The sequence below is a fragment of the Rhinolophus ferrumequinum genome, chromosome 4 (genome assembly GCF_004115265.2).
Source record: "Rhinolophus ferrumequinum isolate MPI-CBG mRhiFer1 chromosome 4, mRhiFer1_v1.p, whole genome shotgun sequence".
Lineage (NCBI taxonomy): Eukaryota > Metazoa > Chordata > Mammalia > Chiroptera > Rhinolophidae > Rhinolophus > Rhinolophus ferrumequinum.
The window spans coordinates 93754481-93771292 of record NC_046287.1 but is presented as its reverse complement, the minus strand read 5'-3'; the positions used below and the strand labels follow the sequence as shown (position 1 = coordinate 93771292).

The following is a 16812-nucleotide window of genomic DNA, read 5'->3' as shown; positions in this document are numbered from 1 at the left end:
GTTAGCTCTTCTTGGTAGCAGTGGTCTTGTCCCATACGAACGTTGAATATATCACATCTATCTTAGTGGCTCCATCCTTAGCTCCAAGAATTTCTGCCAGTCATCTCAAAAAGTGCATGTTCAAAACAGAACTCCTTTTCTTACTTTGAAATACGTGCTGGGTCTTATTATCCTGTCTGTAAGCTCGCTGAGGGCAGGCCTGTCTGTGCCTTTGGTCTTTGTTGTCCCAGAGCCTAGTAAATCGCCTCTCTGGGGGTGGGGGGTGGGAGTGGGGGGGAGTTACACCTTGATGTTCCCAGGGGACTGTAACCTGAGAGACGTGTAGTGGTTGATTTACCCAGAGAAGTGAGTTAGAGTTGGAGCTCATGGGGCATCTGATTAGTGCAAATTTCTATGGCACTGATGCTTTTCCATCACGCTCTATCATATCCACCACTTTGCTGCCTCAGTGCTGGGCTGAGCGTTACCATTAGAGAGAGAGGTGAGAGCTGGGCAGAGCAGAAATAAATCTGGAGGCAACCTTTTTACAGAGCATATTGGAGCCACACGGAGCCAGTAGATGAAACCAGTAGATGAAAGACTGTTCTCAGAATGGACTTAGAACTTTGTTTATGCAGGAATCAAAATTAAGAACATCTCAGTGTGGTAGAATAACATTTTTGAGATTTTAATGGAGATATTAACCGATTTTAAATGTCTCTCTCCTGGTAATCCTCTTTTGCCCATCTCCCCTCGTTCTGGTGGATGGAACAGCTGCAAGCTGTAGAAGGCACCTTTCTGTGCTACCCAGAGAAGGGTCCATACAGTGTTCTGGGTTCCTGTGGCACCTGAAAGGAAATTTTACAATGTCTGGGGCCTTTGATGTCCTGCAAATGAAGAAGGAAGATGTTCTCAAATTCTATGCAGCAGAAACCCACTGGATTTCCAAATGGAACAGTACATCTACAAAAGGAAGGGGATGGCATATACATCATAAATCTGAAGAGAATCTGTGAGAAGTTTCTGCTGCAGCTCATGCCATTGTTGCCATTGGAAACCTGGCTGATTGATGTCAGTGTTACATTTTCTAGGAGTACGGGCCAGCGAGCTGGGCTGAAGCTTGCTGCTGCCACAGGAGCCACTCTTATTGCTGGTCGCTTCACTTCTAGAAACTTCACTAACCAGATCCAGGCAGCCTTCCCAAAGCTGTGACTTCTTCCTTTTTTTATTAAACTATAGTTGGCATACAATATTATATTAGTTTCAGCTGTACGACACAGTGATTTGACATTTATATGCCTTACGATGTGATCACCACGAGAAGCCTAGTAACCATCCGTCACCATACAAAGTTATTACAAAATTACAATATTATTCCCTATGCTGTACATTATATTCCCGTGACTTATTTATTTTATAACTGGGAGTTCGTACTTCTTAATCCCTTTCATCTTTTTCACCCATTCACCACCCTTCACCTCGCTGGCAACCATCAGTTTGTTCTCTGTATCCATGAGTCTGTTTCTGTTTTATTTATTCATTTGTATTGTTTTTAGATATCACATATAAGTAAAATCATATGGTATTTGTCTTTCTCTGTCTGACTTATTTCACTTAGCATAACACTCTGTCGGTCTATCTGTGTTGTGTCAAATGGTAAGATTTCATTCTTTTTTATGGCCAAGTAATATTCCACTGTATATATGTACCACCTCCTCTTTATACAATCATCTATTAATGGACACTTAGATTGCTTCCATATCTTGGCTATTATAAATAGTGCTACAGTGAACATAGGGGTGCATATATCTTTTTGAATTAGTGTTTTGGATTTCTGTGGATAAATACCCAGAAGTGGGATTGCTTGGTCATATGGTAGTTCTACTTTTAATTTTCTGAGGGACCTCTATACTGTTTTCCATAGTGGCTGCGCCAATTTACAATTTCACCAACAGTGCACAGAGTTCCCTTTTTTCCAAGGGCACTCCATCCTCACCAACACTTGTTATTTGTTGTCTTTTTAATAATAGCCATTCTAACAGGTGTGAGCTTGTATCTCACTGTGGTTTTGATTTTCATTTCCCTAATGATTGATGATGTGCATCCATTCATATGTCTATTGGCCACTTTTATGTCTTCTTTGGAAAAATGTCTATTCATGTCCCCTGCCTAGTTTTTAATGAACTTTTATTTTTTTTTTGATGTTGAGTTGTACAAGTTCTTTATATATATAATATACAAGCCCCTTATTGGATATATCTTTTGCAAGTGTCTTCTCCCATTCAGTAAGCTGTCTTTTGTTTTGTTGATGGTTTCCTTCACTGTGCAAAAGCTTTTTAGTTTGATGTCATCCCATTTATTTATTTTTTCTTTTGTTGCCCCGCCTGAGGAGATATATCCAAAAACAGTATTTCTGAGACCGATGTCAAAGAGTTTACTGCCTAAGAGTTTTCTTCTAAGTGTTTACTGCCTAAGAGATTTCTTGCATTTAAATCTTTAATCCATTTTGAGTTTATTTTTGTATATGGTGTAAGAAAGTGGCCTAGTCTCATCTTTTTTTGCATGTAGCTATCCAGTTTTCCCAACACCATTTGTTGAAGAGACTATATTTTCCCCACTGTATATTCTTGCCTCTTTTGTCATAGATCAATTAACTGTATAAGCATGGTTTTATTTCTGTGCTCTGCCTCATGACTTCTGACGGTTACTGATCCCAGGACTGACCACCAGTCTCTCACAGAAGCTCTTACGATAACTCACCTGCCTGTCATTATCTGTGTTACCCAGACTCTCCTCTATGCTGCATGGACATTGCCATCCCATGTAACAACAAGGGAACTCACTCATTGGATCTGACGTGGGTGCTGACCTGGGAAGTTCTCCACACACGTGACACCGTCTCTCATGAACATTCTTGAGAGGTTATGCCTGATCTCTACTTCTGCAGAGATCCTGAAAAGATTGAAAAAGAAGGGCAGGCTGCTGCTGAAAAGGCTGTGACTGAGGAGGAATTTCAGGGTGAATGGACTGCTCCAGCTCAATCTGAGGATGCAAACTGGTCAGAAGGTGCAGGTACCCTCTGCACCTAGTCAGCAGTTCCTACTGAAGACTGGAACACTCAGTCTGCCACTGACAACAGGTCTGCAGCCCCCACTGTTCAGGCCACTGAGTGGGTGGGAATGACTACTGAGGGATCTTACACTGTTCTTCCACAGGCTCTTAAACAGGAAATGGAAATAAGGTTAACAGAAGATAAACAGTTTCTTAAAAAAAAAAAAAAAAAAAAAAAAGAGAAGCGGGCAGAAGGGAGAGCTGCCTCTCACCTTGGTTTCCCAAAGCCTAAACCCACTGGGGTGTTGTTTGTGCCTCCAAAGCAAACCTAAAATTGCAGGGCATTCCTCCAAGGGAAAACCTCAAGAACTGAAAAGGATTTTCCCTCTAGCATCTTTTTAAAAATGCTCTGCAATACTGGGAGTGGAGTTCTAGGGTAACTGCCTGACGTGAACAGAGTCTTAGGAAGTCAAGACCCCAGAGAGGGTATGCAGGTGGGGTTGAGCCCCACAGGAGCAGCAGAAATAATTCACTTCTATGTCTCTGCTCAGTGAAGAGAGCTTCGATCCTGAAGGGCTACATGGACAGGCTCAGCAGACCTCTCAGATGGGACCTGGTAGACAGATGACTCAAGAACTGGATCCCCTCCAATCTTCTGCCTCCTTGCTAATCACGTTCATGGAACTTCATACCACCCTGGGAAAAACAGGGAGAGGAAACCCAGAATAAATGGAAAATGTGCTTTTAACCAGCAGGTGGAACAGGAACTTGAAATAGAAGTAAAGTTCTAGAAAAAATTTAAAAATTCATATTTCTTAGACCTCTGCATTTGTGGAGGGGACACATTCTGGCTCATGCCCGAGATGCCAGCCCCAGCAAAGACAACCCATCAGGACGGCCAGTGGTGTGACCCAAGCAGGAAGAACAGGAGAGACGGGCAGTGGCCGGAGGAAAAGCATCTGTGCTGGAGACAAGAGGGTCATTTAGATCACATTAGCCGAGGCTCCTTTGTGAAGAGGAATTGAGGACTTGGACGAACTCCAGGAGTAAGTGACAGACACTTACTTCTCAGTCCAAAGTGTGGGTCAGTTATGCCAAACAAATCTGCCTGGCACCTTCATAAAGACCTGAGGTAAACAAAGAAGCTCTCCAAGAAGGTTTTGTCTCTCACAGCCAGGACAGGTGTGTCCTGCTTGACGACTGGAGTCAAGATTGGGTGCCCAACGTGGGTAGCCTCCCTGTGTGAGGAAGAATGCTGCCACAGCCTGGCTTATTTCAGACTCATTTTGTTGCCTGGCACATAGTAGGCGATTGGTGCACCTCCGTTCCCTGGGGAGTAGGATGAAGCATAGGTGCCCCCTGGTGGTCTTCCCACAAACTGCAAGGCTCTGAAAGCAGGGTAGTCTCCAGGGGAGAGAGGTGTGAACACCCAGAGAATCAGCATCACCTGTTAGGGAAAGAAAAATATCAATTGGGGCAAGGGAGCCAGAGTGCCTTAATTAAGTGCCTGACATTGTGGGATGTCTTCTTCGTGAGTCTATGCCCAGTTAGTCTACATGGATTGATTTTGTGATTACATCTTGAAGGCTGGCCTCCAGGAGCCTTGATAAAATCTTTACATCTATGTTAATCAGGGAATGCAGGTAAGCACCACAGAGTGCTTGCCAGATGTATCCAGCAGATGAAGGCCTCCACTGAGGAGATCAGTGCTCCCAGGTCAACCTTATTTGTCAGTTTCAGTAGCCCAAAAGGGCTGAGCAGTGAGAATGGGGCAGGGAATCGGATGAGGCTGGCCTGGACATGCTGAAGACCTTGATGAGAAACCAGCAAAGCCCAGCGCTGGGGAAGAGCCACAGGTCCCCATTCCCGAACTCTCAGGAACAGGAAGACCCTCTTTCCGCAACAGTGGGGAGACGGGGCCCAGATGTGTGTTCAAGCACAGGCCCAGGCCACTGCCAATTGACTCTGAAAGAGCATCAGGACTTTACCAAAGAAGTAGGGATGATTTCAAAGATTAGGATTTATCCTAAAGAGGAAACCAAAGGTTCTTTTCATCCCCATCCATAGATGAATCATCCTAGTACCTAGTTATTTTAGGTACTGAATCATCCTAGTTATTTTACTATAATATAAGACCGGGTCTTATATTAATTTTTGCTCCAAAAGACGCATTAGAGCTGATTGTCCGGCTAGGTCTTATTTTCGGGGAAACATGGTAAGTAACAAAACTTTTACAATTTACACAGCAGGTAGTTATGAGTTAATGTGCTGTGTTAAAGGGATTTTAGAAAGCAAGGGATTGCACGGTTCCTTGGTGGACAAGATATGTGGGCAGATGATTTTTCTTAGCATAAAACAAATGGATTAAAAATAATAATGACTTCCTACATCAAGCCCCATTCAAGAATCTGGCGGACCAAGCTCTTAATCCAGAGCCCAAACTATCATGTAGTTTGAATGTTTTCATCACAAAATTACAGCTTGTACGCCCACATTTTTTTTTTTTCACTTATGCCTGTAAAAGTTACCAAAATGGTAACAGAGTGTAGCTGAAAGTTTCTTTTTGGAAAAAAAAAGCACATACTAGTTAACCAAATCAAAGTTTTAAAATTGTGAAGTAAATGTATTCCGCTTTTAAATGGGTGTGTGTAATAGTCGCACACCCATTTAATGGATGACTATACTGAGACCTTTAGGATTTTGCTGTGTTTCGTGATAACTGAAGTGGGCAAAGAACAAAGGGAACCTGGCTTTCCTCCATGAGTTTGCATCGAGGATGCACGTTTCACCATGTGTGTGCCTTACCCGGTGCCCTTCGAATTCACAGATATAGCAAACATACTTTCTTCTGGCTTCTTGGGAAAGACAGGCCTCGAGAAGTGATTTCTGAGAAAAGCAATACCCTCAATGAAAAACTGGTCATAAAACATAAAAGAGAATCTCCCCTCCTCTCACCAACAGTAATGCGTCTTCTACTGTATCCTGCCTTCTAAAGGCTTCAAACAGTGAAAGAGCCGAATTTGAAACATTTGCTGCATTAAGGCAAAATTGAGCTTAGCCAGGATCTTTATGGGTCTTATAAATATTTATACTTAATAACATCTGGGCTGAGCCTTAGTTTCGAAGCTCATGTTTGCTGAACGAGTCTCTCCTTTTTTTTTTTAAAATGAGAAATGAGGTCGGGGAGTCCACCTTTAGTTTGGTATTTTTTCAGTTTTCATATTCGTTCCTCTTAGCATATCTCACAAGAGCCAAGCCAGGGTCTGTTTGATTTATTCATTTTATTACTAATCAAGAGGCAACACAGTGGAGCAGGATGAGAGGAAGGGGGCGAATTGAAGGTGGAAGCTCTCTTAGGACCAGCTCACACAGCTGAGGGTTGCACAATTATCTGCAAATGTCAGGGCCCCAAATCTACTTTTGCCTGAATTATATGATTGACTGTCCCAAAGGTCCTGAATTTCCTCTAAATAATTGCATAATGTTCTTACTGTGTTTAAGCTGAAGAGACTTAGTCATGAGAGTCAAACAAGTGCTGTTGATCTCTTCAGGTTCTCCAAAGCTTTTCAAGGAGTGATTTATTATTTTTGGACAGGTCAAAATCAGCCACGTTTGCATAGCCAGAGAGCAATTATATCTTTTGAATTCAAAGGAGTAAAATGTGTGAATGCAAATGAAGTCAATTCTCATTCTGCACTGGAGAAGACAGGGCTATTCACAACTCACTGGTATTTGCTTTGGAAATGGGTTTGTGCTTTTAATCAAATCCAATGCTTTAAAATTTTGTGGACACTCACTTCAGCAAAGCAAGGAATCTTACTTTGAAGCCTGACTTTAGAAGGAGCTAGAAAGAGATTTCCTTTCCCATCTCATCCCTTGTTTATACCTCAATAAAACCTGGGAGGGAAGACAGAGCTTTCTGGCTGGCTCTGAAAGGTTTCAGCAAGAGCTGTACTGCCTTTTCAAATGTCCCTAGAGCAAAAATGGCAGTGTGATTTATGTTGCAAGGGGCTCCCCAGCAAGGATGAATGCTGCCGAAGAAGCAAGTGAAAACTAGAAGAGATCTCCATGTCCATAAAGTGAGGAATTGAAAATGTTTCCTGCAGAAAATAATTAAATGGTAAGAGCTGTCAATGAATCTGAAAATTTGCTTCAGGTTAACCAAACTGCAGATAATTGATACACACACACACACACACACACACGCACACACACACAGCGGATACACACAGATAGACACAAGGAAGCATATTTTGACAGAGGGAAGTGACTTGTTCAAGGTCCCTTAGGAAGTCAGTTCTCCAGGTTGTTTCCCACGGAGCCCCTGTAACTGCGGTCCTCTGACCACCAGTGCATACATTGCATTGCCTTGTGTTATGTCCACGAGATTCTTCTTTTCTGCCACAAATGAGTGCAAGCGAAAAACTTTAACAATTCCATTCTTGGGGCTGGCCTTTTCTAAAGCTAAGCTCCCTCTGGGTGTCACATCATCTCCTTTGAAAGAAGAGATAAACTTCCACTCTATTATTAGAAGCAAATGGTTTGAGAAAGTGTGTTCTCCCCCACCCTCTGCTTGTCATCCAAAACGTGACAGAAAGTGAGAGTAAAACAGAAGATAGATGTCCCACTCCTTGACTTGGAAGTTGGTTTTTGTCCAAAGGTGGAGGAAGCCTTTGGAATGAGATAGCAGGTAGAATTACACCTCATTTTCCTAACGATACAGGCACTTTGGAAAAGTAATCCTCAACATGATACCCACAGGAATATTTCTAATAAGCAATTTGAAATCATATAACATTCCTGCTGTGGTGCAGCGCAAGGAAACCGAGAGGAGATTAGATTTATTTTCTCGTGTTTTTCCAAATGAGGCCGAGAGGCAGGGAGAGGGGCATCGCCTTCTTAAGACTAATACTCTGACACTGTGTGACTTTTTTAGGCCCACATCCAAATGGTCCTCAGGCTGAGAGAAACCAAAGCTGAAAGCTGAGAACCATCAATCTCTGACGCTGAGCTTTTTCAGATGCTTTCTGAAAATCGAATATGCACACGATGACCAGTGTATCCTGTCATTTCTAAAGGCTGGGGACTCTGGGAATGTGCTGATGAAAAGAAACCCCAGGAGGAATTGACAAAATCTAGCCTTTGAAAAAGAGGCTCAGATTTCAGAAATGAAACAAATGATTTTACTTAGAACAGTTTGAAGAAAGCGAATGCTACTTTAATATTTGAGTCCTGTTCATTACGCCAGAAAGAGAAAGGGATGCAAAAGACATCCAGTCAAGAGTTTTAAATAAAACAACAAAAAAATACTATTAATAAGATATTCGTGGACAGCATCTGGTTGAGCAAAGAGTTACATCAATATTTCTCTAAATGGAATAGACGTCCTTCTTGGTCGTAATCATTTTGTTGGACACATTCTCTTAGAATGATAATCACCATTTATTGGGCCCTTACTAGGCATCAGGCACTAAATCTGGTACTCTGCAAGTATAATCTTGATTAATCCACATGAGGTAGGAGTTATTGTTCCCATTTTCCAAATAGGAAAGTTGAGGTTCAGAGAAGTCTGACCCCAGGATAATACAGTTGGTGTGTGGAGCAGCCAGGATCCAAACCAGGCCTGTGATGCTATCAATAGGCTGTCCTGATCCCACAATGCATCACTCTAATAGTTCAAGGCCCCTCCTCTACCACAAAAAGGAGCAGCGCCAAACTCAGGTCCGGGGGAAAGCTTGGGTCCTCTGGAGACATCTAAGTGACAAGCCTCCTGGGAACCCCATGCTAACAATAGACTAATGAAGAGCAGAATGCAATAGGTTTATTAAAATATTAATATGCATTTCCTACAGCATAGGGAATATAGTCAATAATGTTGTAATAACTATGTATGAATCGTGTCAGATGGGTACTAGACTTATCAGGATGATTAGTTCATAAGTTATAGAAATATCTAACCACTCTACTGTACTAATATAATATTGAATGTCAATTGCAATTGAAAAATAAAAAATAATTTAAAAAGTAAGTATCTGCAGAGTGTCGTCAGAGCTTCATAAGAAGAAATGATGGGGCGTGCTATCCTTCGGAATAACGCCCAGAACATGAACCAGAAAAACCGAGGAAAAGATGTTCCCACCAGATTGAACGAAGGCTGAAAAAGCAACAGAAGAGAGATCTGTAATCAGGAGCAACTCCTTCATGCAGGGAAAGCGAGGGGGAGCATTTCTGACAAGCCTTGATGCCAAGACCAATATTATCTTATATAAAAAAAAATAATTGAGGTTGATACAAGGCTTTTACAGATCCAAATTCACCATGACCATGAGGACGGGGGCGGGGAAAACAGTTGAGGGTAGCCACGAATTTCAGTAGCCTGGGGAAGGAGGAGAAGAGAAGCAAATGAAATTCAATATCTCAGAAGTTAAAGCCCTGTGCTTGTAGAGAACAAAAGAAAACACGCCTAATGGAGTAGAATAATAAAGAGAACGCTCTGTATTCATAGGGTATTGGATCCTTGAAAGAGCTTTGCAAATAGTCCTGGGGAATCCACTACCATACACCTGTGAGGTATTATTATTTGCAGGGTGCTCTCTGGAGTGAACCCGCTGGCTGACAGTGGTAAGAAAGCAGCAGCACAATGATTGCATTCCCAGCCTTGACGGGATTAGGCTCCAAAGCCACCTGGGAAGAGAACAACAGCAGGGGGCTGGGGCCCCGCAGCCTGGGTGCTCATTTTTTGCGGGTGGGTAGGGAATTTTCTGTGTGGTCCCTGAAAGATGAGGTCACTCAACTCCCTTCTCTCTTCACACTCACTTTTTGCAGAACAACTCCAGGGAGGGTGGGGATGGTTAACATAGAGTCCAATCCTTTCTGTAGACGACTTGTTTTTCAGAGAATGACAATATGCTAAGCAATGAGCTATAACCTTTTGACTTACAAACCCTCTAAAATAATTTTGAAAAACTTTGTATCCCCACCCATATTTTTCAGTTTGCCTCTGAGTTTCATCCTAAGTTTATGTAATTTCAAAGGACGTACCTTCTGGCATATCGTATAATTTGACATTTCAAAATATAACTGTTATTAACTCTTTTTAATGTGTCCAATGGAATGATTTAATACACACCAACATCCACTTTTTACATACAAGTGCAAATGCTTCTCTTTGACATTGCATTTCCGTTCTAATTCTCTTTAGGATCCATCTAATTGTATTATATTTTCCCCTGTCTTTTCTGATCACTCTTTCACAAGTTTCTAGGATAAACACATATATATGTGTGTGTATCTATATACATACATTTTTAAGTTTATAGGTTTAAAACTTCTCTTCTGACTTGCGGTATTATTGCAATTATTAATAACCAATTGACCATAACAATATAAAGATTTTATAAAGTTTGAAAATAATTATAAACATAAATAAAAATATTTACTGACATACGTCTTAATGAGATGAAGGGGTTTTATGGCGTCGTGAAATTATCCCTTTTATACATCCCTGATTCACCTGGATTTTTTACACCTGGGAAATGGCAGTGTCGTATTGTTCTGTTTTTGTTTTTTATTTTTTACTAACAGAGAGATTATGACCAGGGGAGATGGTAAAACATAAGGCTTGTTCTAGTCAATCAGTTTTTCGGAGAGAGAATTTGTGTAAGTCAAAGAAGCGGACGTTACTTTCCTTGAAGCCGTCTATAATACATGGAGGGATCAGATGCAAGGACTTAGTGTAGGGGTCAATGAAGACCTGTACTTCAGTTTGAAGATGAATGTCCTAAACTCCACTGTATGAAGTGTCATTTCCTCTTTCTCTAGGGAGTCAGAGAGACCATCCCGAATGTTACAGGACAGGTGAGAGTGGAGATGCCGGAAAAGCTCCAGCTTTGCCTCTTGCTGTGTGACTCGGGCACGTGATAAACCTCTCTGACCTTCAGCTGCTTCTTCTTTAAAATAGCTGCTTCCTTCAAAGGGCAACTGAAGGGATTAAATGACTAATATGTGTAAGAGTGGATTTTAAAAGTAGATGCTCAGTGCATATTAGTTTCTTTTCCTACTCTAGAAATATTTTGATTATTTGGATTTAGCTACATGTATGTTTCTTATATTCTCTATAACTCTTGGGGACAAAGTACTTCAAAATAGTATTACTCAGAGTTAGTAACACGGAAGAGTAGTCAGTTGTTCTGTCTTCATCCCTTTGTCTCACTGTATTAGATGCCTGAGTGAGTCAGCCCTGCCCTCAGCTCCTCTCTTCTGTTTGCCTGCTTCTCCTCTCATTTCCTTCTTTGTTCTGATGAATAACCGCAGGCATGGCTGCAGACAGTGGACTGTGTTGGGTACATTGAGGCATAGTATTGTCAAGCTCGAAGTACTGTCTTCATGGAAACCCAACTATTTGTTTCTTGGGTTCTGCTGGAAAGGCATTTGGGGCCCTGTGGCCCTTGTCTCCATTTGAAGTGTCAGAAGAGCTCCTTCCTTAGAGAGGAAGCTTAGATGTGGCAACCTGGCGAGAATAACTTAAGACCATGGACTGTGGAATCTGACAGACACAGGTTCAAATCCCAGTTCTGTCACCTACTAGCTGAGTAACCTCAGTAGATCATTTAACTGCTGTAAGGCCATAAGGCCAAGTTAACTTACCCATAAAATGTGGTTGCTGGTGCCACTTACTTCATAGGGTTGTTTGGAGAATTTAATGAAATAATGTACGTAAAACACTAGCAAAGTACCTGGCATAAGTACGTATTCAGTAAGTACTGGGGGTTCTAGCCAGAAAAAGCAGGCAAGGAAATGAAATAAAAGGCACTCCAGAATGGAAAGGAAGAAGTAAAACTATTTGCAGGTCATAGGATTCCCCTGATTGATCCAGGTTAACCTCATGTTTGAGGTAATCTTTCAGATAAACTCTAGAGTGTAATTGGCAGAACAATGCTTAAATGTAAGAATAATCTGTCTTTTTCTTTTTAAAAAAAATTTCCACGTAACTCATAACCAAGTCAAATGGGCAAATCATTTTGTTCTCAATTTTTACTGACTGAGATGGGAGCAGTCCTGCAGAGTTATTGAGTCCACACCAGGAGTGTCTGCTCTACTCCCGGGCACCCATCCCACCAGCAGGAAACAGAAAGGAAACCTGGGTCAGTTACTGACATCTTGCCTGGGGCTGTTTATGGGGGTGGGCCTTTTAATGAGGTGAAGGTCCCTACTGAGGGGTCTCCCCAGGGGCTTCCCGAGGTTGGGGATTTGGGAGCTCAAGACAGCATGTGCTTAGCAAATGTCCCACAGGTCCCGTCAGGTGCACCACATACCCTGTGGGAAGTCTTTCCTGACCACACCCCACCGTCCCGTCCCAGGGGAAATTGCTGGAATATGAAACCCCAGAGGGCAGGGACTTTGTTCATCACTATATTCCCAATGCCCAGAACAGCACTGTCCAAGAGAAATATCATTTGAGTCACCTGTGTAATTTAAAATCGTCTAGCAGCTGCATTTACAAAGTGAAAAAAGAAGCAAGTAAAATTCGTTTTAATCTAAATAAACAAATTTATCCAAACTTTTATCATTTAATCCCATAGGTCTAAAATGTTATGTCAATTATTATATTTAATATAAAATAATTAAAGAGATTAATTATTTAATCAATTATTAATTAATAAATATTAACAATTAATTAATTTAATTAATTAATTAATTAAAAAGTTAATAAAAAAAATTAATGAGATTAATTAATATAAAATAATTAATGAGATTGTCAGTCTTTGAAACCCAGTGTATATTGTACACGCAGAACACATCTCAGTTCACACTGGCCACATTTCAAGGGCTCAATAGCCACGCGGGGCTAGTGGTTACGGTTTGTGGCCATCGCAGACCTAGAATAATTGTTGGCACATGACAAGCACCCTAGACATACGGAATGACTACAAATTAAATCAGAGTCATGGGGTTTCCTAGAGCTTCTGTAACATATTAGCAGAAACTTGGTAGCTTAAAACCACAGAAATATATTCTCTCAGAGTTCTGGAGGCTAGAAGTCAGAAGTTAAGGTGTCAGCAGGGTTGGTTCCCTTTAGAGGCTCACAGGACTAATCCTTTCTATGTCTTTTTCCTGGCTTCTGGTGGCTGCAGGCAATCCTGGGCATTTCTTGGCCTGTAGACACATCACTTCAATCTCTGCCTCTGTGTTCATATGATGTTCTTTTCTGTCTCTTGTGAGGACACTCTCATAGAATTTGGAGTCTGTTCTAAACTGGGATAATCTCATCTTGATCCTTACTTTAATTATATTGGAAAAGACCATTTTCCAAAGAAGGGTCACACTCTGAGTTTCCACGTGCACATAAATTTGGGGGTGGGGGGGAGACATCATTCAACCCACTACAGGAAGCTAGGCACTTATATTTTTAAAGCTCCCACCTGATTGCTCTACGCCGAGTGGGCTAAGGAAACCATCACATAACCTTACTGCGTTCTCAGTAGTCTTGCAAGGTAGAATTATTGTCTCGCTTTCACCAAAGAGGAATCTCAAGCTGGGAATTTACATAATTTGCCCAAGTTCTTACAGCTGGTAAGGAGCAGAGCTTGGACTTGAATCCAGGTCTTTGTGACTTCAAAGTCATAGTCTTATAACTTGTATTCAACCCTAGCTCCTGTCTTTGGGGTCTGTGGATTCTGATTAGCTGTCCTGTGTGCAGGAAATATTGTAAACATATTTCCTGATTAGTGTTTCTAGACTTTGCATCACTGGCTTGACATCCCTGCACATTTTTCATATTTGGTCTGAATAGTCTGTATAAGAGCCATCTTTACCAGTGTGGAACGATGTTACCATTATTGTAAAAGGCTAAGAAAAGGATTTGTTTTCTTTTTCTTTTAAAGCTGAGGAGCCTACGGGGAAAGGAGAGACTACATTCAGTAATATATTTGGCATCCCACTGTTTGAGAACCGTCATAAATCTGGGAGCAAAATTCAGAGTGTGAGTCCAGACATGGAAACAGCTCCTGGGAAGAGCTTGTGAAGAAATGTTTATGAAATGTATCCAGTATTTTGAGGAAGGAGCTCAGATTACTCCACAGGAAGGAGCATTTGTTGATATAAAGGAGTAAATCTTCCCTCCAAAGTGTGTGTTTACTATGTAATAGACAGCAACACATAGGACAACTAGGAAAGTAATTCCAGACAGTCCTGGTTGTGGAAGGGTGACCTGGAAAAATCTGGGAGATTGGTGTACTCTATGTTTCTTTTGTCACATACATCATCTTTTCCTGTTATTTCTTACCAGGTTTTTATTTGCCAAAACAAGTAGAACCACCCAAGCTTCCCGTAATGGCACTGGGAGTTCCCCTCACAATGGCGAGGGCCAGATGGACTTGACCAAGGTCAGGTCAGGAGTGTGTTTTGGCCACCTAAAAGCTGCCACCAGCCCTTTGCCTAGTGGTTTTAGCTGAGTGTAGAGGCATTTTGGTGTCCATTGTCTCAGGCTCCCCCAGGAGCTGACCAGTGCGGCCCAGGTGTCATTGTCCTGGAAGAACAGTTACCAGCTCTGCAGAAGTCTCTTCACTCAAATCAGCAGCTGCACTTGGCAGGCTTTGGAAGAGCTGTCTCACTGTGACATTTTCAGGCCTGGGTTTGGTGTTCAAACCTTGGAGTTTGGCTTCAAATTTGGTGGAAGTGGCCTGGAGAAGATACTGATTCTGTGCCTCGGCCACATCATGACAAAAGGCCCTGGGCACACCTAATGCCTAGCACAACTGTGGCTACACTGGAAAATATTCACTTTGTGGTCTAAAATGTGTGTTCTTGTTCACTTTTTAAAAGAACATCTGTTCTAAGCCACATGAGTTCTGCATGCTCTGTGTCAGGGACTAAAGGTGTCCCGCCAAAATCTGTATGTTGATACCCTAACCCACAGTGTGGTTGTACTTGGAGTTGGGACCTCTAAGGAAGTAATGAGGTTAAATGAGGTCATTGGGTGGGGCCCTGATCCCAGAGGATTAGTGTCCTTATAGGAAGACACAGCAGAGAGCATGTTCTCTCTCTCTCTCTCTCTGTCTCTCTCTCTGTCTCTGTCTCTCTCTCCCATCCTCCCTCTCCCTCCCTGCTCCACCACGCACATGTACTGAGGAAACGCCGTGTGAGCACACACAGTCAGAAAGTGGCCATCTTCAATCAAAAGGGAAAGCCCTCACCAGACATCAACCCTGCTGGCAACTTGATCTTGGACTTTCCAGGAAGTGCAAGAAAATAAATTTCTGAAAAATGAAGTGTATTGATTTCTTTTTATTTTGAGACAATACATTCTGGTGTGAAGCTAACCAGTCTGTGACACTGCTGTAACAGCCCACACAAATGAATCCACTCCGAGAAATGCGGACGAGCAGGAGGGCTGGGTGCACACAGGCTCAGACTCTGGCTTAGTCCTGCATACCTAACCTGTTCAGTCTCAGTTGGCTCCTGGGTGAAGGAGTGTTGTCAGAGCTGCTGATTATAACCCCAAACAGGTGAGCCTCTGGCTGGGGGGGGGGGGGACATATCAGATGCAGCTTTTCCACCCAAGGCTGTCCTCAGCAACCTGGATCCCTCTTACCCTTACTCTGCTCAGTGGGGAGGGAGACATGGATTTTGAATTTCCAGGTGAGCTCTGCAAACATGGGCAGATGGTGTTTCTTCTCCAGGTGGCATGATTTTACTTCTCTCCAGACTCGTGTGTAAATTAAGGGTATAAAATGTTCTCGTAGGTCCTTCCCAGATCTGAAAGCACTTTCTCTCCGACAGTATTTCTTCTTCTTCCTCATCTTTCTTCTTCTTACTAGACATCATTTTTTAAGGGGAAAAAAAATCCCTGAAAAACAACAACAGCAATGACAAAACCCAACCACATGAGAGTTGAGTTTCCCTGAAACATTGAGGAAATACGGTACATGTATGTGTGTGGGTGTGAATTTTCCTAACAGGATGTGCTGGGAGTTGGGAATGAAAAGACAAAGAAAATGACCTGTAGTTTCAGGGGTTTAGAATACACTAGAAAACACACACACACACACACATTCAAATAATAACTCTTTTTATTTTAAGTGTAGAAAAAATGAAATAATGCAGTGATTTGTTCTCCTACCTTTTCCTACCTCATTTATACGTTTTAAACCTGAGAAATAATAGCAACAAATGCCAGTGTGTTTTAACAGAGCTGAGCACTGTGCCAGGATCACATCGTAAGAGTAAGCAGAGTGTGCTTGTATTAAGTTAATATGCATTCGTATATGAGCTCAGCCAGTGTGCAGAGGGTTCAAGACAGCAAACAGTTATTATAGCTACTAAACTCAACAAAAGCTAATTGCCATTTTTGAACTAGATAGGGTGGTTGTTGTACAATATTGTGAATGTACTACATGCCACCAAGTTGTCCACTTTCAAGTGGTTCATTTTGTGTTATGTGAGTATGTGGGGACAGAGCCCCAAAAATCAGTTTCCAGGCTCTCGGCCTCACATAGAAATGTGCTGGCTCAGGTAGTAAATGGCCATCAACTGTGACTGAATGGCCATCAGCTGTGGCTAGTTGGCCGTCAGCTGTAACCAGTGAGCCATTGGGCACTAATATAACTGCTGTGGCTGCGCTAGCAGAAAAAGGGGAGCTAGCAAGAAGATGGTGGCTGAGCCTGCAAGTGGCACAGTGAGGGTTGAGAATTGTGTTGTTCCTGGTTCCTGTGTCTCCAACCCGGCTGCCAGTGAGAGTATAGTGGTGTGACTCCCCTACCTATGGCTCCGTGGGTGTTCCTT

The 16812-nt window shown here is 42.2% G+C and overlaps 1 pseudogene; it reads left to right on the top strand.

The window, feature by feature from the left end:
* The first annotated feature begins 845 nt into the window (after positions 1-845).
* Positions 846-14774, top strand: LOC117021224 (40S ribosomal protein SA-like; annotated as a pseudogene).
* Positions 14775-16812: the final 2038 nt, after the last annotated feature.